Consider the following 23,796-nt stretch of genomic DNA (forward strand, 5'->3'; position numbering starts at 1 on the left):
AAGTATAATATTTGGTGGTGCTTGCAGTTGAGAGTTTGATACTTAATGGCCCTTTAATTAAATTTAGCCTCCTGAAGCATGGCCGCCTTACATACGTGCTGATGGACATGCCTATAAATGTAGAAATTTCAGGTTGTTATGTGCGTGCAGCTTTACTATAACATGCTGTCAACAAGAAGTTCAGACTTGGACATTTATGCTCTTTGCAGATTTACCTGACCACCTGATCAGATTGCTGCGCCTGGAACTTGGCTAGCCAAGGGTCTTTATTCAGGCAGGGATCTACTCTACCTGCAACATAGTTTGGGAGACCATACAACGCTGACCTAACAAAGCAGCGTGGACAAGGCTACCTGAAATTATTTGTCCTTCTTTGGTAGTATTTCATTTGCAAAATGACCTACGAGATCAGGTGTTGTAAAATTTAAATTACATGTCCCCAAATATGGCATCCAATCGGTAATGCCTGCATCCTGCATCACTGAGGAGATAGTACCTCACATTTAGTCAGTTAATTTTTGACTCTGCAAAACAAATGATCTAGCTGGCGATGAACATACTAACCTGATGGACTTATGCACTGCTGATACTGTGAGGTCAGAGAAGAACTTGAACTAAGACTCAAGACGACAAGTCTATATTCACGCCATTTTCAGAAATGTACTTGACTAATAAGTTTAATGCTTCCTTTATTAGATTACTTTGTCCAGTTTTACACAGTCCATGTGGCTGTAGTTTGCTCAAAAGATATAAACCTGTGGAACAGTACAAAAGAAAATGTAAGAAAAAAGTCCTGTTAGTTGCAGTTCTCTCATTGGCTGCAATCTCTTTGTAAAGGTTGGCAAAGTACACATGTATGATATATATGAGTGCATATACATACATGCAGTAAATAATCGGACAATGAGAACACAAAATTTTCATTCAAGAGTATATAGGACAGATTTTGTCCATTTTGGTGGACTTTCTAAAAATTGAAGTCTTCAGTTAACCGGTAATAGAGAAAAGAATAAAGATATGTTTCACCTAGCCACTCCACACAAAAGAGTACAGTTTCAGTGCACATGTTGTTGGAAAGTGACCTAGAATGTCCAGTTTCCACTGCTCAAACATATATCTACTTGTAACTACACTGTCTTTTTTATCTGTGTACTTGGAACAAATTTTTCAATGCATTTCTTAGTATTTAGTGATAAGAAGTCATCCATTATGGTGATTTTTTATCACATAAAAGAATGTAAAGGGGTAGTTGAAATTTAAAACTCTGCTAGTTTGCTTGTGCCAAAGAAGCATAATGTCACTTAATTATCGAAAGTTGGTCGCTCCCGGAAAAGAACACTTAAAACACCCACTCATACAAACAGCGACACTTGATTACAATCCAAAAAAACACTTTGAGTTGATATGTGCTTCAGAAGGAAAAGACGACCCACGGTGTTTGCTCTGCTGATCTGACATGCTAGCTGAATAAAGCCCAACCCTCAGTTTGGCTGAGGTACTTGACCGCTCTGGAGTAGGGTTTCCTTATGATTCACCTATTCCGGAAAAGCCGAGCAAATTGTTCCGTTTGTAACTTTCCAAGTTGGGGGCAGGGGTTTTGGGCAACTCTGTCAACAAAGCCAGGGTGGAAAGTCATGGTTGATGTCCATCCCGGAATCCAACGCTGTCAGTTGACAAATTCGATTCAACAGGTGAATGTTACCAAGACTCTAAGGACAGTGAAAACTGACATCACCATAAGCTAAAGTTCGCTCAACTTGACCAAGAGGCTTATTTGTTATTCTTCATCAATCATCTCCATAAATCATGCCACGGAAATTTAAATTAAAAACAGCATGGACAAACTTGTACTGATTTGATCCTCCGATTTAAATACAAGATTTGCAGATTAAGTCCGCAGTGACCGGGTTTGAACTGGGGATAAAAATCATACGACAGACATAGTTTTGAATCTTGGAAAGCATGGCATGTGGTCAAGTGGTAGGAGTTCAATCAGTGTACCAATGACTGTTATAAAATTATGCCCTCACAGTGTTATTGATTGGAGTTGGAGGTGCGAGCCTTACAATCGTATTCCTCGCCTGACAACAATAGTCTGACATGTGCCCATTATTTTGCTTACAGTCTACAAGGTAGTGAAGGAATTCATATGCAGCTATGGACCCATTGTCTGGTGTCACTGGCAACCTGCCGTACACAGCCTGTGAGCGGGTGGTTGTCGCGGCCGCAGTGGGCAGCTCGTGTGACCAGGTCTGGCAGAAGGCCAAGAAAAGGAAGGCCCAGAGACAACTGCAAAACAATGTGGAAGTGGAATTTTTTGCATGGCTTTAGGCCCAATTTGACTGTAGGGTCAAGTATAACACAGTTAGTTTGCCCATTAGTGTAAAAAAAACATTGCAAGCAACTACTGACACTTTAGAAGTCCCAGGAGCATACACGACTGTACAGGATTGTGAAACAGTGCCTATAGTATATGAGTGGAGAAACAAGAATATATGTATATAATGAACTATAGAAAACATCAAAGAAAGATACAGTGTTTTTTTCAAAAGGTTAGAATGTGGTGATGGGAGGTAGAGGAGGGGAAGGGGTGTGACTCACAAAATGTTCCTTTGCAAGGCAAAACCAGCTGTACTTTAATAGCAAATAGCCCATCTGAGGATCAGAAGTTAGCCTACCAGTTTTCTTGGTAAAGGGGTTTGTTTTCACAGGGTGCAGAATTTTATATGGACACTTTTCCCCCAAGCAAAGTTGTACATATATGGCTGTGTACGCTGGAACTGTGGAACCGTGGGAAAGTGTTCCTACGTTAGGTTTGCAACAACCTGACTGCAGACCAGTTACAGCATGATCAAAACAATCTGTTCCCTGATTGCCACATTGTTGCAAATGAGGGGAAACAAACAATGAGACACAGCCGCTGACCCTGTGAACAAGTCCAAACCAATATATTTTGTTGTCTTTATTGAAAATTTTGCAAGAAAAACAAATATTGATACATGACAAAAGATATGACGATGGTTTATTGCCTTTTGCTGAGGCAACAAGTCCTGACTCATTGATTGAATATCATTTTTGATAAGAGCCGCATATGGTCTGATCATAGACATTGTCTGTGGTCTGATTGTAGACACTGGGATATCTGATCATGGACACTACTGTCTATGGTCTGATCATAAACATTACTGTCTATGCAAGGTCTGATCGTAGACACTACTGTCTATGGTCTATAGACACTACTGTCCATGGTTTGATTGTAGACACTACTGTCAAAATGGCTGATCATAGATACTACTGTCTATGGTCTACTATGGTCTGATCATAGACAGTATACTGTCTATGGTCTGATCGTAGACATTACTATGGTCTACTACTCTCTATGGTCTACTATCTATGGTCTGATCTACTATTTGCTGTAACATTATATTGGAAATTTAAATATCATCTCAATAATTTCCATAACGTGTCCACTTGAAAGCTCACCAAAAATGTTTTTATTCTTCTTCTTTTTCAGCGCACAGTTGACCAACCTTGCCCCTAGCATAGGCTTTGTCACACATTGTCATTGAACAGGATGGTGGTGTAGTCAACAGACAAGAAATCTCTTTTTTACTAAAGCTCAGTAATTTCAGCAGGCCATACATGATAGAAAGTTAAAAAGTGACAGTACAGCGAGAAACTGATCAACAAAATCAACATCAGTGTGCCCTCTGAATTAAATCAGCATGCCACTAATTAAATTAATTGCCTTGATTTAAAAATTTGCCTAGTACAGGTACTGGTACCCAGCTAGTGCAAAAATTTACTGAAATTCCTATTATATTTTCTCCAAGATTTCATGAGTTTAGAGGGCATACTCATCAATATGCATATAAGTGCTACCAGTATTTGTTAGTCCTCTTCTACAGCACCAACATAAAAACACTACTTTATCTCATTTGCATGAATTATGAGTCACACCTGCTATTAAAATGCCAGGTGCACATAAGTTATAACATATCGCTTGAATGGCTTCAGTGGATAGTGGAACTTGAACTTTAAGAGCATTACATTGCCAGTAATCTGTTCAAAACTGTCCTCTGATTCAATTCTGTTCCTTCTTAGGCTACCACTTGGCTAATATTTTTGAAAACGGGGTGAAAAGTTTAGTGGGTCAAAGGTTAAAGATTCAATTTGTATAAAACTTTTACGTTACTTGTTTAGTTTGTTTTAAATAAAGTCAAGACTGCATCTCACTGTAACATTTACACTTTATGTCAAAGAATTATTAAAGTAAGTCATAAATTCACAAATGATTCTAAGGAAAATCGACAACGTTCATACCAACAGTGGTATTACAGTCTTTTGTTGCCAGCAATACTAAAGCCAGCAGATGTAGGCCACTTTCATTTTATTAGGAGTTTCTAACAGTATTCAACCAAGGAATCACAAATATAAAAGTCTAAAGTCAATTTATTTATTACACCAACATAGCCTGGGATTTTGACAGTGGTCAAAGTCTATCAGGGATCCCAAGCCTAAACATACACACACACACACACACACACACACACACACACACATAAAAGATAGATAGATAGATAGATAGATAGATAGATAGAGAGAGAGAGAGATATGTATGTATCTATATATCTGAATGTATGTTATCTATGTTATGTTCTTTTGATTTTGATATTACTAAAAGACTGCACATCTTAAACTGATCGATATTATATTTTAATGTAATGCACTATATCAAGATGCAGATTAAGATTCAATATCAAGATGCATAGTTGTGAATTATGAACCTGTCAATACAGAAACATACAATGGATTTCATACTATCATTTCAGAAATTCATCTAAATTGTTTTGTCCTGAAACGATTTACTGCAGAGATTTAAAAAGATATGGTGACGCATGAAAAATTGCTCAAGGCTTCAAGCTTAATCAAATAATGACATTTCACCTTTGTTTTTATTGGTGCAATAATTATTAATTATGAACCTTATCCTTTACAACACAGAAATGTTAATATGAGAATATGATCTCCAAAGTGATAGATGATATTTCGTTGAAATGGAGACATGATTTGCTGGTTCCCACAGGAAAGAAGAATCCTTGTAAAAGTATGTGGTAGTTGTCAGGCAGATGGTAAAACCTTGTGATCTCTGTAGCCAAGTTTAGACTGCATTACTTCAACATGGAGAGCATCCTTCTTCTTGTCTCTTAGTCTTAAGTCACAAACTGTCAAAGTTTGAAGATAGAAAAATATTTAGAATGCATTTTATGGAAGATTTTTGCTTGCTTTATGGAAGATTTTTTTTAATTATTTCTGATGTTGATTTGATGGTGCGGGTTTTCCAGTTTGGTCTTAACTGACCATAAGTTATAAACATTTCAAGTTATAAACATTTTTTATTTCAAGTTACCATGGAAAAAGTATGTTTAATTTGCAACTTTGCATATTTCACATTTATGTTTCTTCACTGAGTTGCATGGCATTTCTTCTCCATCAACCTCTTTTGTAGCTCCATATTAAATTTAGACAAACATCATTGAAAAAATGTTATGAAACTGAAAGTTACTATTACCTTCTACAAAAGTTTCATTTATTGAATTTAAACTTTTCTAACAGAACAACAATAATAGAATGCTTGAAGTGTGATACTATGAGATGAACTATTGGATCTTAGGAGAGGTGGTTACAAACATCTAAATTTTATTGATTTCACATTTCAAGATGGATAAAAATTGCAGTTCAGAATTTATAAGGCATACATATTCCCCCTTCCCAATTCCACACTGTATGACAGTCATGTAAATATTCTTTTTCTTAAAAGAACAACATGGAAGCAATACTTTTAGTACTGTTTTTAGCTTTGCAGACTTTTCTTTTCATATCAATTATCCCTCCAAAGATCTATAACTATTTGATTTCTGATTTTGAAAACAACTAAAGACAGAGCAGATGATAGAATTATTACTCTGAATTCTGGCAACATATTCCCGCTTGTGACTTTTGAAAAAGTTTATATTTCTATTCTATCATACAAAAGTTTATTTTTACCTTGGAAGAAAAGCATAAAAAAACATGTTTAGATTTAGCGGAGAATGTCAACGACAGTGCTGGGCTTGAATTTCCTCAAATGGAACACTAATCCTTCTTGTTTAGATTGGTTGCCTATACAATTACATGAGAAGTATGACCACTCGCTGTCTGCACCATGAGAACTTCTGGCACTGAGCCAAGTGATGCGACATCCCTGCACTTTAATGAAGAGAACCAACACACAATTTGTTCACATATGTTGTGATTTTTTTCTCTGGGAATGGTTTATTCCATCCAGGGTATGTGGAAAATGTATCCATATTCTTTGTTATGAATGAGTATATATTTGCTACTTATCTGCTTCATTCATATAGGGCCACTTGGGTTATGCCTTATGTTTCGACAAGACAGTCCTACTTTCTCCTAAAATGTACTTTTCGCAAAAATACAAATTCTTGATTCTCAGTATGTGATTCACAAAAAACAAAAAACGCAGTTCAAGTTCATGAATTGCCAATGTCAATTAATGTTAAGTACCTAAAGAAAACTTAGATTTGCAAAATTTGAAAAATTTGTATTTAAAACACACACACACACACATACACACACACACACACATATATATATATATATATATATATAATATATATATATATATATATATATATATGTATATATATGAGTATTGCATGTTTTAAGAATACCACAGGGCATTTAGAATGAAGTTGATTGTTCACTATATAGTTCAGTAGCTTTCATTTGCTTTAAAAATTCATTAAAATTTAACCACTTATTTGTTATATACATGTAGCTATAGTGGTAGTTCACTTTCTCTGCATAGAATTACCCTTGTATGTCTTTCCTATCTTTAAACTTTGAGGTTTTTCTTTTGGCATGTTGGATATTTACTGCATGTCGGGAGAATACCACAAGACGTTCAGAATGAGGCTAGTTGTTCAACATCAGAATTGTTGAAATTCCAAAGCTGTGAGAAACTTACTGACAACTTCTGACAGTGTTGTCAGACTTGCTTCACTGAACTGTTCTCTGATTGGCAACACTTGATGAGATTCAGTGACTTATGTTACGGGCTTGCTGATTGGCTTATTTGGCAGCATTCAAACCATAAACCTTTGGCTCTCTGATTGGCTGTTCCATCCATGAAGTTCAACTTCATCTCTGTAAGTATAAATGCAGACATGTAAAAAGTCTCTCAGAGGTGTAAAAAAGAAATAAACAGAATGGTTACTATGTTGTATAATTTATAGCATCTTTGTAAAACTGAAAAAATCTGTGAATTTCTTCTAAATATATACAAAGCTACAATGCTTCCCTGTTGATGAGCTAATCCAGTTTATCAAATGCCATATTTTAGGATTTCCGTCCAACTGGGAGAAATACCAATTTCCTAATAGAGGGCTTGCTCTGTGTCTGAGGGCCTTGTGGAGCTAGAATTCATCGCCTGGCTGTTTGGGACTGCAGCTGTTTGTTGTACTCACACTGTGGGTTATTCACTGAAAAATAAGTGTTACAACTTGCGGGGATAAAATCTGACCCCAAATGGTTCCCATTGTTATTCTATCCCGGTTTATGTTGCGGTGGTAAAAATGTTTTCCCACCAACCTCTTTAATATCAGGTATCCTGCCATGATTAGACAGGTTTTCCTTTCCCCCTTGTTAAAAACAAACCTTCGCTTCCATGGAAACCGACCACAGGGGTATAATTGGCATGCCAACCATTTTAACAGAGACATCGGACAAATAACCGATTACCGTTCCGTTCTCAAAGCTGTCACTTCTCATATCTAAAACAAACAGTTACATCACCATTAGAAATTTAGCATGTAGCTTTCATATGGGAAATATATCAAAACCTCTGCTGTCCAAAAATACCTTTGCTAGGCTTATGATCACCATGATGAAACTTACGACAATCGCAAGACTGAACATAAAAGGAAATGGCAGTTTCCGATGACCTGTATATTGATCTTTCTCTCGATCATATTTCATGAGAATAATTATGATATTCAATGTTTTTGCAATGCTGTAACTGGAACCTCAAATAATAAATATGACAAATGCGTACCAGATAAACTTTCACGATCCTGGTCATGTTTCTTCAGAGGAACTTAAAAACGGTATGAAGGAGTTTTTTTTACACTCAATTTGGCTCGGAATTATAAATACATATATATGAAAAGTACTTGGCCAATATTGTGGAGAAGCATCATCCATAAAAGCTGGTGAAGTCTTCACCAGTATTAAAATTTCGTTCACCCCATGAAAAGAACTTAACTGGCACGATATGTGGCTTCTGGTATGTCCTTACTGTCATAATCAAGAGTTAATGCATATACCATCAGCTCCTGACTCATAAAGTGCCCTACGTCAAAAGCAGATAAAATGGCGGGAAAAAATGTGGTGGAATGTGTGTAATAGTTTTGGCGGGAACAAAGAAAGAGCCTCTGTTATTGAATGCCTGGTATTTTTTATGCATGTCTTACTGGAGAGACAAGTACCTTTGAAACTTTGGGGCTGTTACCCTAGACAAAATACTGCCCCAGGCTCCATCCCACTCACAGCAAGGAACCCTGGTAGGCAGGGAGCAAGGGATGCTGGGAAGACATGATGCACCCCGTTCCTGGTTGGCTACACAGAGACTAAGGATTGCACTACACAAAACACAAGTTTCTGATACCTGTGAGAAAATTCTTTCCACCTAGGGGCCTGGCAGTTGTGGTCAGTCTTCTGAAGTGTGAAAAATCATGGCTGCTAATTTGGCGGGAACTTAGAAAGTACTTTGTGCAACACTCCTCGTAAACGGTGACCATGCTGTTTAGTCTAAGGAAACTGGTGATATTAGCTTGATTAAAACTCAGGTCTATTTTCCAGTCAACATATGTAGTGCATTAGGCAGGAAACAACATTTTACCAGCAAAAACCGACTTGTATTAAATTACTCCTGTGTATGATGCTTCAATCACATCAAACCTACAGACCAAGTCAACAGGATTGTAAAGAAACTTTTATATCACAATTTTGGTCAGCTGTTTAAAATTTAATGACCCTTTCAGGGCCACTATTTCATCTTTAAAATATTTATGGTAGTAATTTCTTACCACTGGGTTGAAATTTCTGACATTTTTGGCAATAGATGATGTGAAGAGCAAACTTTTTTGTAAATGAGAGGGCTATGTGAAATAGAAATAATTCGTTATAAGAGTCTATTTGGACAGTGGAGCTGTGATCTTTTCAAACACTGCTTGGTTACTTCAGTGAGGGAGATAAAACGATGCACTGTAGTCATATATATTTCACTGACAATTGACATGCAGCACGCTAGCACACTGAAAAGGTTTGTTGAAGTATATAACAATCAAATTCTAAAGAACAATAAAACAAATGCTTTTGATAATTATGTTCATAACAAATGCAGCAGTATCATACACAATACAAAATTAAAATGAATGAGTGGAAATGTACAGCCGTACAGCAATTTTCACTAAAAGTCAAAGAAGATTTAATATGTACGTGTAATGCTGGCAATCACCACAACCGTTTGTACAATGTTTCTTTTTTATTTACAAGATCAGTGTTATTTAATACTAAAAGTGACACCCACTTTAACATTCAAGAACATAATGATACCATAAAAACAATTATTATAACTACATTTTTTTCCTTTTTTGTTGATTTCCTGATTTTAAGATCTTTAATTTTTAAACATGTTGCAACCAAGAAATCTAAAATGTTGAGTATTTGTGTCTTCTAGTACAGATTTGTTTATGCTTCAGATCATCTCAAAACTTGTAGGAAATTTAAAGTGGTTCAGGATATTATTTTCAACTTCTTGTTTGACGAACTTCACTTTATGATTTCCTTGAATCTGATAGATTTCATGCATGTACAATCATGGATTGTAAAATGGTACTTGACAACATCCATCTGTATAAGAAGTAATCTGATGTTTCCATTTCCCTTTGACCAAGTGAGCTTCTATTGATTCCACGTGCCACGTACCTTTCCGGTAAAATGCTTAAAGTCAAAACATCTTACTTTGATTGCACAAAGACGTCATTAAGTTTATCTCTTCATGCTGCAAACAAGGGCTTTTTCCTTGACCAAGAAAACAGCTTTCTTTCACAAAAAAAATTTGTACAACAAATACCGTGGCAGGCTGAAAGTCCCATTTCGATTTCAGTGGATGCTTAGAAACCAATAATTAAAGTGAGTAGTTGACTCTCGGTATCCCTGACAATGGTATGCTGAAGAAATTAAATTTTAAAGAGTAACTCCAGAGCAAGGATTCCTTTCTGACATCTCCATGTACTAAATATTTTCATGTTGCACAGGAAGTTAGAAAGATCTTAAGACTGAACTGAAATTGTGTCAGTGTTATATTCTGATGAGCTTATTTCCATAAATCTCATGGACCAAGTATGGTATCAATGCACACTTTCAGCGGTGGCTTTTCTCTGTTCAATAGTGCGATGCAACAACAACAACGAAACAAAGAGAGTGATGGAACCCAGCATACTTTCATAACATTGATATTTTTTTTATAATTAAGTAGTTTCAAAATATTTAAAAAATCGGCAGATCATTTCCATTTAGGTGAAAGTTCATGGTCTGAATATTGCTATTAATCTCAAAAGTATCACAACTTTTCATAAAAGCTGAAGGCAATTATTACTTTCAAAAGTAAGTCTTTTAGCCACAATGCTTTTTAACACATATTCTCCATAAAAATATGTGAACTGTTAATCCCTTTTTTGCATTTTCAGCATGTTTCTCTCCATTTTATAATTCCTATAATTGTTAGTGTGGCAATAATAATAATAATGTAATAATGTCATCTAATGGTCATTCAGGTTTATCATCTTCTATATCTTGTTCTTTTATTCCCGTACTTTGAAAAACACATTTGCGAAATCAAAACAACTCTGAATTTGCAAAATACATTGCAAATAATTTTGTGGAAATATTTCTGAACAAGCGGAAATATTTGTGATAGTACATCGCACAGTATAGAGAATGTTCTCAATGGAAGATGAAATATTCAATATATGTGTGTTAATTCACTTCAGTCATGGCTGTAGAATGTAGGTCAGGTTTTAAAATGGACAGATGTAGAATTTTATCCATCCTGATAGAAGTGTAGGAATGTGGAAGGTATCTATTTGTGTTTGGATTCTTCTGTCATCTGTTTGTTTAATTAAATATGTGTTTGCCATCACAATCAACCCCTGATGACATCATGCAATCAGATATCATCACACTGTCAGGTTGCATCATATTTTTTTCAAAGCGTTGTCATCATTTCAATTCATGACAGCTGTGCAATTTTTTCATTTTTAAAAAAATTCTTTTGCTGTTTGTCAATTATGATGCTTTGTTAAAGTTTCTGTTCAAGATGACAGTTACCTTGCAAGCTCTTTTAAAGAGCTGAGTGTTTAAACTCTCTCCTGCTGCTGAGATGTCAAAATTAGTTTCAAAATCAAATGCATTCTCTGACAGTCAAGTACAAGGTTTCATCAGCAATTCACTGGTATATTCAAGGATCAAAACTTGAATTATATAAGCCTGGCTCGAAGTACGTTTTGTTGACTTCATTTTTGGAGTCCCATCTGTTTGCAATTTTTCACTTGCAATTGTTGAATTATTGAATTTGTCAGCGGAGGTACTCTCTCATATTTCTTGTGTGAACTTTTTGTAAAAAATTATGCATCATTTCTCAAAAGAAACACGACCCCTGACCTTTCCCATAATGGTGTGATGTTATGTCACATGATAAATTATCTTTAACATGAGATATTCCAGTTTATGTTGAACATTATGACACTCGTGACAAATTATCACATACATGAGATATTCCAGTCATGCACTCAACACTACTTAATTTCAATTTTCAAAAACAGGATTTTGCTTCAATCTAAATATAAGCTTTTGGAAAAAGATGAAAATATGAAAGCTTTAATGTCAAAATACCTTTCTTTTACTGTGATTTTCTTTTTTAATTCTAATTCTTGTCTAACTAGGAACTCCAAAAGTGTTTTGAAATTACTATAGCTTTTTAGTTTGTCAATACAGCTAACACGTGTGTAATTTCAATATTGTTCATGCCTCAGTTTTTAATCCAGACTTCAATTTATGTGTCAATGAGAATGCTGCATATTAACCCTTTGAGTGCCAAAGTCAACTTTTGTCACCTTTATAAAATGTACTCAAGGCAAATTTTTTCAGATTTTTACCAAAATTTTGATGAAAATCTGTAGCAAATGAAATGCGATGTCCGTTTGGTCCAATATAATAAAAAAATTACAGAAAAATTCATAAAAATTGTAAAATGTTGAACTGAAATTTTGGTGGGAAAAATTACAGCACTCAAAGGGTTAAACACAATGAATTGTACGTGCAAGTCAAACATATATTCAAGGCACAATTCAACATATAATATTTAAACATACCTCACAGAGAAGGAGAAGAAAGAGTGTTTGCTTCCTTGAACTAAAATATTGAAAATCATCCTTCAACTGCTGATGGGAGGGGTAGAAAGGGCCTGTCTTCCCCCAGCTGGATTTGGTACAGTCCTTTTTGTTTTCAGTCTTGTTTTTACACTGATCAGGAACAGAAAGTTGACAGCACGGGGATCTACCATTGTCTCTTTGGAAAGGGTAGCCAAAAATAAATAATATCTACAGATCTGTAAAAAAATCTAGAAACGATATTATGTTACCTTTTTACTCTCGCAAATTGGCCTTAACAATAAACGGTAAGAGGAATTCTGAAACAAAATGTGCACAGTATGCAAATTTTGAGCTGGAGATAAAACTTGTAAATCCTGAAGAGCAACAAAAAAAATTGCACAGTGTCTTTCTTACTACCCCCCTTCTCAGATCTAATGGTCCATTTCCTTTGATAAGCATTTTAAATCCTAATTCTATCAAGATCAGTATAAAAAAAATAAACAGTTTAACATTCTCAATTATACGCAATTGTGGGTGAATAATTAAGAGCCAATTATCTTGTTAGACAAATAAACTTGCCCAATCTTAAATATTTTACCTTGTAATGATAATAAACCTTACTGCTAAAAGTGATTCTGAGAAATGCTGGGATAATTGAAGCACAAACTGTGGTGAAAATACTCTTAAAGGTCCTGATGGGGAAAAGGGATTTGGGAATACTTGGTTTTCCTGAATCGATCTGCGGAAAAATATATCCAAGGCAACCCCTCGCGCCAGGAGATGAGATATTGTTGCTGCGGCAACAATCCGGTTTGTTATTTCAAATCCCCTCAAGAAAACACGTGGAAATAGTAACAGAAGCAATATTTTATGAACTTTCATTAAAATAAGCAGTCGGGTCCAGTGGAGCCCAGACCCCCATCAATAAACAAACAGACAGATGTGATAGTGAGTTTTAAATTAATGAGCTTCAGTTGGCGAAAAATAACAGAGATAAGGGATGTGCTGAAAGTTGAAAATAGCAATAAATGAGTAGATTAAGTTTAACTTTAAAGACATCAAACTTAAAAAAATACTTTCATGTTATCAGTATAATTGGATGGATCCTTGTGGGAGACCTTTAAGCCCTGCATAACGCATGCGTTGGCCAGTGTTCAAACAAGACATCCTTAGAGCACAAACAACCGAAGCTTATATGGAGAGAACACCGTCACACAAACGAAGTCACTGTCTTCGCATCTGGTCAAACTATTGGCTTTCAAAATGTGTGGCATTGAAACCTTTTATTCTGTGTGCCGAAACATGTGGCAGCCATATACGTTGAGGACTTGTCTTGATTTCGGGAGTTCAGTTTCCACTGATACTGTGAGTCGGAGAATGAAGGACTTTGTCTAATGACCGGGATGTATTAAAAGAACATCTAATAATCGCCAGCCAGGTTGCTAATTTAGCGTTGATCTGATGGCCACTACCCTGCCGTGTACCCCTGTAATGTACCTGGCTCAAAAACAACACACGCCGGACCAGAAAAGCTACAGTGTCCAAAACACACAGAGAGAAAACTGTGAACAATAACATTCCAGTACTTACCGAGAATACTAATAAAGAGATCCTGTTAATTTGGTGACTCTTGAATTTTATACTTCTATTCTTAGCTTATCAGGGCTGAAAAATTATCTGGACAAAATAATTATTTCAAAAAAGTTGTCATACTAATGACAGAAAACAGAGCATCTAATCTGTATGAGTTTCATTCAAATATTTGATATTTTTGTGCAGATTTTCAGCAGTATCAAATTTTTCTTACTTTTTCACTTCCAATCAAGACTGAAATGTGATTACTTGTCGGCTGAGAGTAAAACATGGTCTCTTCTTGATAAAAGTTTCGAGGACATTATAAATCAATAGTAGATACAACAACAAAACAAAGATTGTGAAGTGGGTCATATGAACTAGGTCATATGACTAAACCCATCAGGGCTCTCTGTAGCTATATACTGTTATTGAAACTGTTCACCAAAATCACTTTCAAACAGTTGTGGGTGGTGTTGTCACTCTTTGCTATCCAACGAAATTAAGCCCATCTGATCCGGACTGTTGAAACTATGACTGCACAAATGTTTTGATAGAGCCCCAAATGTTTTCCATCTGAATTTGACCTAAATATGTCAGTTTTACGTCTGTCTTGGCAAACTGACTTATAGATAAAGTCACAACTAACAGACAAAACATCCATTAACCTACTTCTAAAAAGTGAACTTTTTTTTAGAGAAAAAGGTACAATCTCACACATTGTCATATTCAACTTCTAAATATTTACAAACTTTAATTTGAAGAGTTGGATTTACACGATACAAAATTTGCTAATCTATAACATTTTTGCTTAAGAAAGAATTTCAGGTCATTTTACTTAAAAAAACAGTAATTTTAGGAGATAAAATATTTTTGAAATTCCAAAATGTGCTTTTGATATTTTGTGATGGCAGGACCTTTTGTGATATCGTAAAGAAAAATTGTAAATTTTAATTTGATGTTAATATTTTCCATATTTTCTTGCAATCTTTCCGATCAGTGATTTGGGAGAGCAAACCGGAACATTATACCGGAAACAATAAATCATTAAAGCAAAACATGACCTCTTACATCAGACAACAATTATTGATATTCCTAGATTTGCTTCGTTTCGGACAGACGGACATTACAGTCAATAATTTTCACTTAACTTATGATGGGACCTTACACCTGCTTTTCTCCTCCCATTCCAAAGAAAACAGATGCCGACTGCAATTTTGAACTTCTTTGTCAATATTTCACAGAACATAAAAAATCTTGGCAGTTGTGTGTGAACATTCAAACGATTCTCATCACACAGTGTATCTTTCAAATTGCATGAGGGGGGAAGCTCATAAATTTGTATGCGAAAAAAAATGAAAGGGACAATGTGTTAACACAAGAAACAAATTCAATTGAAAGAATGTTTTATGGTTAGCTATAACTTGACAGATTCTGAAAGTGTGCCGGAAATGTCGTAAGTGGATCCATCCAGTGAACAAAAAGGCTTTCCCAGCGTAAACTTAGCAGAGATCCAAATTTATCGAATATTTTTAGAAATAAACTATAAATCAGTGGAAACCAACTTCAAAGTTCACCAGGATACAGTGGGAAAATGCTCATGATTGCCCCCTGCGACAGCTGTCTCGAGGGCCGTTATTGCCGATTTGAGAACATAAATAACATAAGTTCAGCCCTCATCCATGCAATCTGTGTTGTCCATCACTCTGTAATCGTGAAATCTATCTCCGTGTGAAAAGCTGCCCGCAAGCTCCCGTACAGCTTGTTGCCATTGGCAACCAGGTCAGGGGTCATAGACAATAGCTCCAGGGCATACAATGTACCAAAGCAAAAGCAAACTTTGATTTGCAAGTTTTTTCACAGAAATGATGTAGTGATGTCATCCTGTCATAGACCTGTTTGTTGGTAAGAGATACCTTTGCACTGATGAAAGTTTGCAAAGTTCTGATTTCAGCCAACAGCCTCTAATTTGAAGGCTACACACACATCTGCGGAACTCAATTTCTCTGACTGATTTGTGTGTGTGAAAAAAATTGTCCCCTATCCCGGTAATTTATTCTTTCCTCCTGCGCTGGGTAGATTTTCCCAAGGCATATCGATACACCCACTATGTCAAGTATTTGAAGCACGGCCCCGTAGCCATGGAATGGTCACACGGCTATGCTAGGGTCAATGTATTCTTTCTATGTTATCACTGAACACTAATAACGCACTCACTTGCCAATCATGACAGAGCACTACTTGCAAAAAAGTTATGTTGAACTAATTATGATCAGTATTTTCTTAATGAAATATTCAGTGGATGGTGGACACTTTGGTATTTCAAGCAGCGTGTCGTTGCCTTGGTGACTCTCCAACGTTGCCCAGGATCTTCTCCCAGAGAGAATTTTCATGCCTGTGTTTGTAAACGCAAAATTCAATTTACCATGTGTTTGCTCAGAGTTTTCTGGTTGATTTGATGGGAACTGTTGATCCAATTTGCTTATTTCCAAATTTACATGTTTGGCATCTGTTGTCATGGGGAGTAAATTATGGAAAACAGCGCATCCATGGCAACCTCATCAAGTGTTTGTTGTGCAAATAACAGACAGCAGAACAGATGATGACTCAATCAGTTCCTCAAAACATCCCGTCAAAAAATTCTCCTGATTGCATAATGAAATACAAGTAATAGACGTAATCATTCCAGCATTTGTTGTGTGAAGCAAATGATTATGTCACTGTTACGGACACAACTTCCTTTTTAACTGTTAATTCAACACTCAACTTCATACAAAGGGGACTGCCAAACACTTCCTAACAAACAAATTCTTTGCACATTTTCTTTTTTTTGTAGTTGTTATTTTAAGAACAGAAAATAAATAGATACCATTTAAAAAACAAAAAAAACTCTGATATCACCACCAACATTCTCTGCTAAGCTTGCCTTCTTCATTTTGAAATTTTCTACTGATAAACTTCCAATATTTTTCTGTCAAGAGGAAAGTGTCTTCTCCCATATCACAATGATGACTTTTGAGGGGTGAAAGTTCAAAAACCAAATTAAAAAATTAATGAATCAAACTGCTTACTGAAAGAATTTAAAGAACTTGGTATTGTACCCATAGAACATCTTTCTAGAAACAAAATTTTTTACAGATTTTTTTTTGCAGGTCTTCAGGACGTCGATATTGAAAAAGCCATTATGAGATGCACTTAGCGATACCTTTACAATCTAACCACACACTTCAAGACTGAAATCTCTATCTCACACTGCAGTCTATGTCTCTGGATTCTCTCAAAGCCATTGACAAATAGCAGCCCAGGATTGGACTTAATGCTCTCACAGTGACTTTGACTTTGCCTGGCCACATGGGCAGAAATTTTAGTTCAGGTTTTTTTGTTAATTGTGGATTTTTAGTCTTTTTCAAAATCTCACAGGAGCACAGAAACATCATATGTAACTAAATTCTCATTGTCATTGGTAGTTGATTTGGAAATCAAGTGTACTCTTTGAAATGTTTAAAAATATTCTCCGTCTCCATTACTGGGTATATAGAATCATATAAATATCGATATATTTCGTGTACTTTGGAAGATCATAAGCATATTTTTCAATTTTCACTTGAAATAAGCCTGAGAAATTGAAAGAGTTGGTGTGCTCAGAATTGACTGACTAAGCACATAAATTGGATGTGTCATTACCACTAAAGTAATTGCATCGTTTGGATGCATGATTTGACACGATCGGTATACAAATAATTTTTCTAGCTGGCCACACTTAGAAGAATTTGTGTGATAACTTTAACAGGACAGAGTCAGGGAGTATCATTTTTTGATAATGGGTGATGAAATAACTGCACAAAAGGCCTCTGGTTTTTTGATGAACGCCATTCCAACATGGTACTAATCAGTCACACTTCCAGTCCAGTGATCATCCTCAGATTATCCAGGGAAATAAAAGGAATGGATGAACGATCCCAAATGGTAGACAGGACACGGAAAGGGGGAAGTGGGTTTTTTCCTCGGAAACAGACACAGGTACAGATGTTCAGAAACTCATTACTTGTGATATAGGTGATGATTTTTCATCCTGTTCAAAAAACTGCTTTCCATCCTTTTGCCTCAGTGTTGTCCTAACCTGTTTCCCTCCGGGAATTTCTGAATTTCAATGCAACAATTTACCTTTTAAATGACTTTTGCCTGAATTTTACCTAAGCAAGTTTTATGATAAGACTGAAACAAAATTGTACCAGAACAATATTACAATAACAAAATTGTACCAGAACAATATTACAATAACAAAATTTTACGAAAGCAATTTTTATGAAAACAAGCGACTGAAACAAAACTCTACCAGAACAATATTTTAATGACAAAATTTTACCAAAGCAATCTTTATGAAAACAGGATTAAAACAAAACTGTACCAGACTAATATTCCAGTGACAGGTTTATGCCATTGTATTCTGCTTTTGATATATACACTGGGATCTGGCCAGTACTGAAACTAAATTTACAGAAATTGGGCCAATGTGAACTGGACAAGGTGGCACAAATTTGAAAAATGATATGAAACACACTAAGGTGTTCTTCACTCATCACAACTGCTCTTATTTTTCATCGTCTGATTTCCTCCTCTGATCGTTAATCATCATCTCTCACTTCTTTCTAATTTTCCGTGCTGTAATTTAAACCATGATTCGAATCCCCCGTTTGTAATCTTCAAGATTACATGCTTTTTTACCCGCTGTTCGGATTAGAAACAGCGGGGCTGGTTCAGTGTGGTTTTCTCTCTTAATTCAATCCAGTTAGGACTCAGGGCTGTGACCCTCACTGTTTTTCAGCGCTGCTGAAGTTCTCACGAGTGAAACTGATCGCCTTGTCTTTCGCATAGTGCTGGGAGGGAGCGAGCCAGACCAGGATTGTTAAGCCATTCCAGTGGAAGATTAACTTGACCGATGCAGTATTTGATGAGGAGGGAAAGTGGAAAACAGGTTTAATCAGAAATGCCAGAGAAATTCTGGAAAAATGACCACATCGTGAGAGGCTGGTTGAAATCAAGCTATGATAAGGTCCAGGAGGGTCGTCACGGTGACAGCCCATGTTACTTAATTAAGTAGAAGCTTCTAATGGCTAAAACAAGAAATTAACACACTGCTCATTACATCGATTACCGCCCAGATAAGACCCAAATAGCAGAAGCATTGATGATCACCGGTCAATTAACAAGGTTTAAGGAATGCCTGATTGTAAATTCATGAAACATTCATCCTTTGGAAGTTGCATTTACGCTGAATATAAAAAAAAACAAAACTTGAGAAGCAGTCTAACTTTAAACTGATAGTAGGGGATAAAAAGGCAGATAAGGTTGCCTATCAACTGCTGCCCCTTACAAGGTTTTATTTGAGTGAAAAAACTATACAATGCAAGATCCGAGGTACATGAATATTCCACATTGATTAAGGGTCATTAGCATAGAATTTGAATACCGAAACAATGCTCATTAGTGTAATCTGCATATTTGAATATCATTATACCTCGCATCTTGCACTAATTTGAGTGAAAAAACACAGCTTTGAATCATCTTGTGGGAATTGATGACACAGCATTTGTTAACTGATGATTTCTTGTGTATAAATTTCATAGAACCGATATTTAGGACATTTCATGGTCACAAATTACAATGGGCAAATTTTGAGATAGAATAAAAAAAAAGTATTATTACATGTGATATGGGGGTCTCAAAGATTGGAAGTTACACTCTTGGGGTAGGCTGTGGACTATTCCGCATAAATTCTCTTTATGAGTGGTGCTATACTGAAGAAAAGAGTTGTAATTGGAAAACAAATACCAATTAACCTTGGGCCACCCCTGTTCCCAATGGACTTGGACCCACCCATCCATGCAAAACAATTGGACCATGCAAAAACGTGGAGTCAAGTGATTTGTAAGGGGGTGTATGATTGCAAAGTAAAACATTTCAGTTTTGCCCTTTTTTGATCGCTGCCACCTTGATTCAAGGTTTAGGCAATGACATACACACTGCTGTGAAATCTAAACTTTTGACTTTCAAAACTCCACTCTGCGTTTGATGCAACCTTATCAAAGTCAGTTGCATTTTTCATCAAAAGTTACAGTTGTCTCTTTTTTATCATATAACTATGTAGAGTTCACCTCCTGTCGTTACACTGCTCCATTCTCTGAAAACAAGACGTCTCACATTCGTATCGAAAAAAGCACATCGTCATCTCTGTCTTTCATCAGGTTATCTCAGAAGAGAAAGCTGGACTATTTACTGCCAAAACCGAGCCCTGGATGTTTACTCTAGTTTTCGGATCATTTGACGCTGAAAAACAAAGCTGCCATTCTTCCATGACCGCTGCACGCCATATCTGGACCAGATGGGGTGAAATGTGGCCGGGACGGGGACAGGGATTTTCGCTCCGAAAGCAACAACTGTTCACAGCTATAGCCGTCTCATCAGGGGCGATGATGCACTGCAAAGATATACTATGGCACTGTCTGATAAAAAAAAGATACAGTTAACAGAGATACGACATCAATCACCACATTTGAAAGTATTAATCTAGCTACAATCTCATCTTTCTGTCTCCATGAGAGGTTCATCTGTATCGTGTATCCATCTCATGAGTTTTGTTTAACAGTTTCTGGACTTTCTCAAATCCCAAGCTATGTATACTCAGACTCTCTGCTGGTAAAGTTTCACTTGTCAGCCCAAATGAATTTAATCACCCCGATTTCCTTGCAGTGAACCAGATTGAATTTTGAAATCAGTCCTGCTTTCTGGGGAGGGAGGTATCAGGAGGGGAGGGTCAAGTATCGTGAGGGTTATCTAAGAGCCAGCTTAGCCTAATGGAATCATGGGAAAAAATGTTGCCGCCATGGTGACAGGGATCCAGTTTCAATCAACTCATTTTTTTTTTATTTTGAAGTTGAATTTTTATGATGGATTACAGATGTTGTTATTCGTGGAGTTATTCTAAACACACTGCGACCTTACAACCGGTTGTCTGGGCAACCTGCATAGCCGTACATGCCTTGTCTGGAGTCAAGGAGGCGTGTTGCTGCCCGTGCCATGAAATGTACAAGACAGGAGTTTTGAAAATAAATAAGCAAATGCTATTTGTCCATTCATTGTATCACATACACAGGTCCATTCCTTCCAGCAGTTTGAACTGGCGCCGAGCCAGCCATGATAAATTAGAAACCATATCAACTTACGGTATCCCATGATTCATCCAACCAAGAGCCGGGCAACTTCTCTGCAAGGCCTGCACTTCACTGCCACTCATCTACAGAACACCCATCATGCACGAATCTGTCCATCACTTGGTTTACTATTCATACTAGTTGTAGTATTGTAATTATTCAGATTACAGTCTCAGAAAACGGTAGAATGGAACTGGTGATAGAAATTTCTCAGGATGAAATCTTCAGTATTTGATCGCTATAACATTTCTGGAGGCAGGTTTTTTTTGCTTGTTGGCTTGTATGGTTGTCTCGTATGTTCTCTCTCATCTTGGATTTAACCATTGCATTTGATCTCGATTGTCAACTTGAAAGTGCAGGGCAAAGTTCAACAGCATTACCATTAATACAGTTCTTGAAATTCTTTGATGCTGGAACCGTTTCCACTCTAAGCTATGGTGAAGTGGTATGCTGTATTTATGGCTGTATCCCATGGCTGTACTTTGCTGGGTATTTCAGGTACATCAAGCTGGAAAAATTATGAAAGATCAGCAAAAAGTACTGAAATATTTCAATTCTGATTGCATAACCTAAGAGAAAATATGGAAAGAAGTTTGTTACTGTACAGTATAGCATGAACGCACGCAACTGTCGAACTCTAACTGACCTTGTGAGTACAAAACTTTCCATTAATTAATTTGAAAAAAAAGCTTTACACTTTTGGAATGTGTCTGTTGGACTACATCTGCCAGCTCTGTGCATGGCTAACTAGGTCTGCTAAAATTCATTGGACTTTCTCTTTTGATTTACAATAAACACTTTGCTGTTTGTACTTGCAAAGCTTGATACAGAACCCAGGTCTAAAGCTTTCTCTCACAGCGGCTGAAGTGAGCAGAAAACCAAATAATCAGCGACATGCAAAACTAACACAACCTCCCTCCACACACACTTTGCTATTAGCGTTGTTTGCTTTGAACAATAAACAAAGAAAACTCAAGAACACCAGAAACCTGATGGGGTTTACATACAATCCACCTCTCTGCTTTCAACAGATTTTGAAAATAGGGTGACTGTTTGTTGACCTTTGACCTGTGAAAAAAGTCAACAGGGCTCTTGATTTCGTGCTGCAGTTTTGTAGCTTGCTCCGAGGGAGAGGTTGAGTGTCTCCTAGATTTATTTTGACTTGTTTATTGGGACGAAGCTACACCATCCGGTGGGTCAGCCCCCAAGTAAAACTTCACAACAAAGGCCATACTTGTTGAGCTATTTATTTGGTCTACCAATGGTCCCTCAGGGCCGTGGTCTGCCAAATCTGGGTCTGTGAAATTGACCATTGGGAACATGACCAAGGTCCCTATACTGCTTGAGACAGTTCAAAATTAATTTTTGGTTTATTTCTTTTTTATTCAGTTTACATGTTTTATGATTTCAGAACAGACACACTGTTCAGACAATATTTCACTTCCTCTCAAAAACCTGCTATTCCCTTTGGACTCTCTGTCCTGCAAAGTGGTAATCTTAAGCTGACTTTGATGTCTTCGTTTGCTTTATAGTTCTGAAGCTTGAGGCAGGTACTGAATCAGAACACATAAGCAAAACTAAAGTAGGTTTCAACTCAGTGAAAAAAAATTATATCTGCAAGCAAATTTTTCTTATCTTGAAAGAAAGAACACGCAAGCATACAGTGCTAACATACACTACCAACCTTGTCCTCTCATTTACCATATACCATTTTTATTTTCCAGGTGAGTTGTACAATAATTTAACATCACATTGAAATATATATATTAATTGTCTACATATCATTCATATGTAAAATATTTTGATGTTGTTTTGTGGTAATTAATGTATACACACCCAACTGTGCACACGGCAATATACATACATCACAGGCTTTAAACAGAAAAGCTACTAAACATAGAGGTTGGGGGTCATGTTGAGGTCAGCATGGTATAAACTGCTGAAAACTAAACAAAAGTACTACTGTACCTGGCAAACAGCTCATTAGAAATATATCCTTATTTAATTTTGTTCGATTTTCCAAACAAAAATGGCAACAAAAAAGTTTAGAGGCCTACATCTATTTTTACAAAGTTTCTTATAGACAGTATACGCCAAGTTCAATGTCATCTAAATGTTGGACATTCAATTACAAATCATTAAACCCGGTTATGTAGTTTGAAGATGTGGGTTGAGTTGTATTTCCTTGTCTCATCAATAACATAAAACGTAAATAAAAACTCTTGATTTGCCATGCTGCGTGATATCAAGAAAGCTACCTGTAACAAAGTTATCCGTAATAGAACTGTTTCGTTTTAAAATTGAGAAAATATTGTGATCCTGTCACAACAAAAATTTGCACAGTACACAAAGTTTTGTGATCCAGTTTTGTTTTGTTTTGACCTGAAAACACTGGACAAACCAACAGACTTTGAGTTCCTGTATATATATTTGATAGCGGCAATCTTGTGATCTAGAACCCAATGACCTTGAATAACATTGGTGATGTTAACTTTGGTCGGAAAAAGTCTTTAATC

At 36.4% G+C, this 23,796-nt stretch overlaps 1 protein-coding gene and 2 long non-coding RNA genes across 3 annotated transcripts in view; 1 reads left to right on the plus strand and 2 right to left on the minus strand.

Moving 5' to 3' along the window:
• Positions 1-23,796, plus strand: part of LOC139151902 (probable endonuclease 4) — a 577,101-nt gene that overhangs the window by 202,346 nt on the left and 350,959 nt on the right. The gene's annotated exons all lie outside the window — the stretch shown is intronic.
• LOC139151884 (uncharacterized) lies at positions 6,745-14,768 on the minus strand. Its single transcript, XR_011556505.1, has 3 exons — positions 14,088-14,768; positions 12,498-12,745; positions 6,745-7,209 (listed from the first exon to the last, which is right to left on the minus strand). It is a non-coding gene; the product is annotated as an uncharacterized lncRNA (long non-coding RNA).
• On the minus strand, positions 18,455-22,224 carry LOC139151887 (uncharacterized). Its single transcript, XR_011556506.1, has 3 exons — positions 21,927-22,224; positions 21,293-21,788; positions 18,455-20,572 (listed from the first exon to the last, which is right to left on the minus strand). It is a non-coding gene; the product is annotated as an uncharacterized lncRNA (long non-coding RNA).

Source organism: Ptychodera flava, chromosome 15, assembly GCF_041260155.1.
Source record: "Ptychodera flava strain L36383 chromosome 15, AS_Pfla_20210202, whole genome shotgun sequence".
In the NCBI taxonomy this organism is placed as follows: Eukaryota; Metazoa; Hemichordata; class Enteropneusta; family Ptychoderidae; genus Ptychodera; species Ptychodera flava.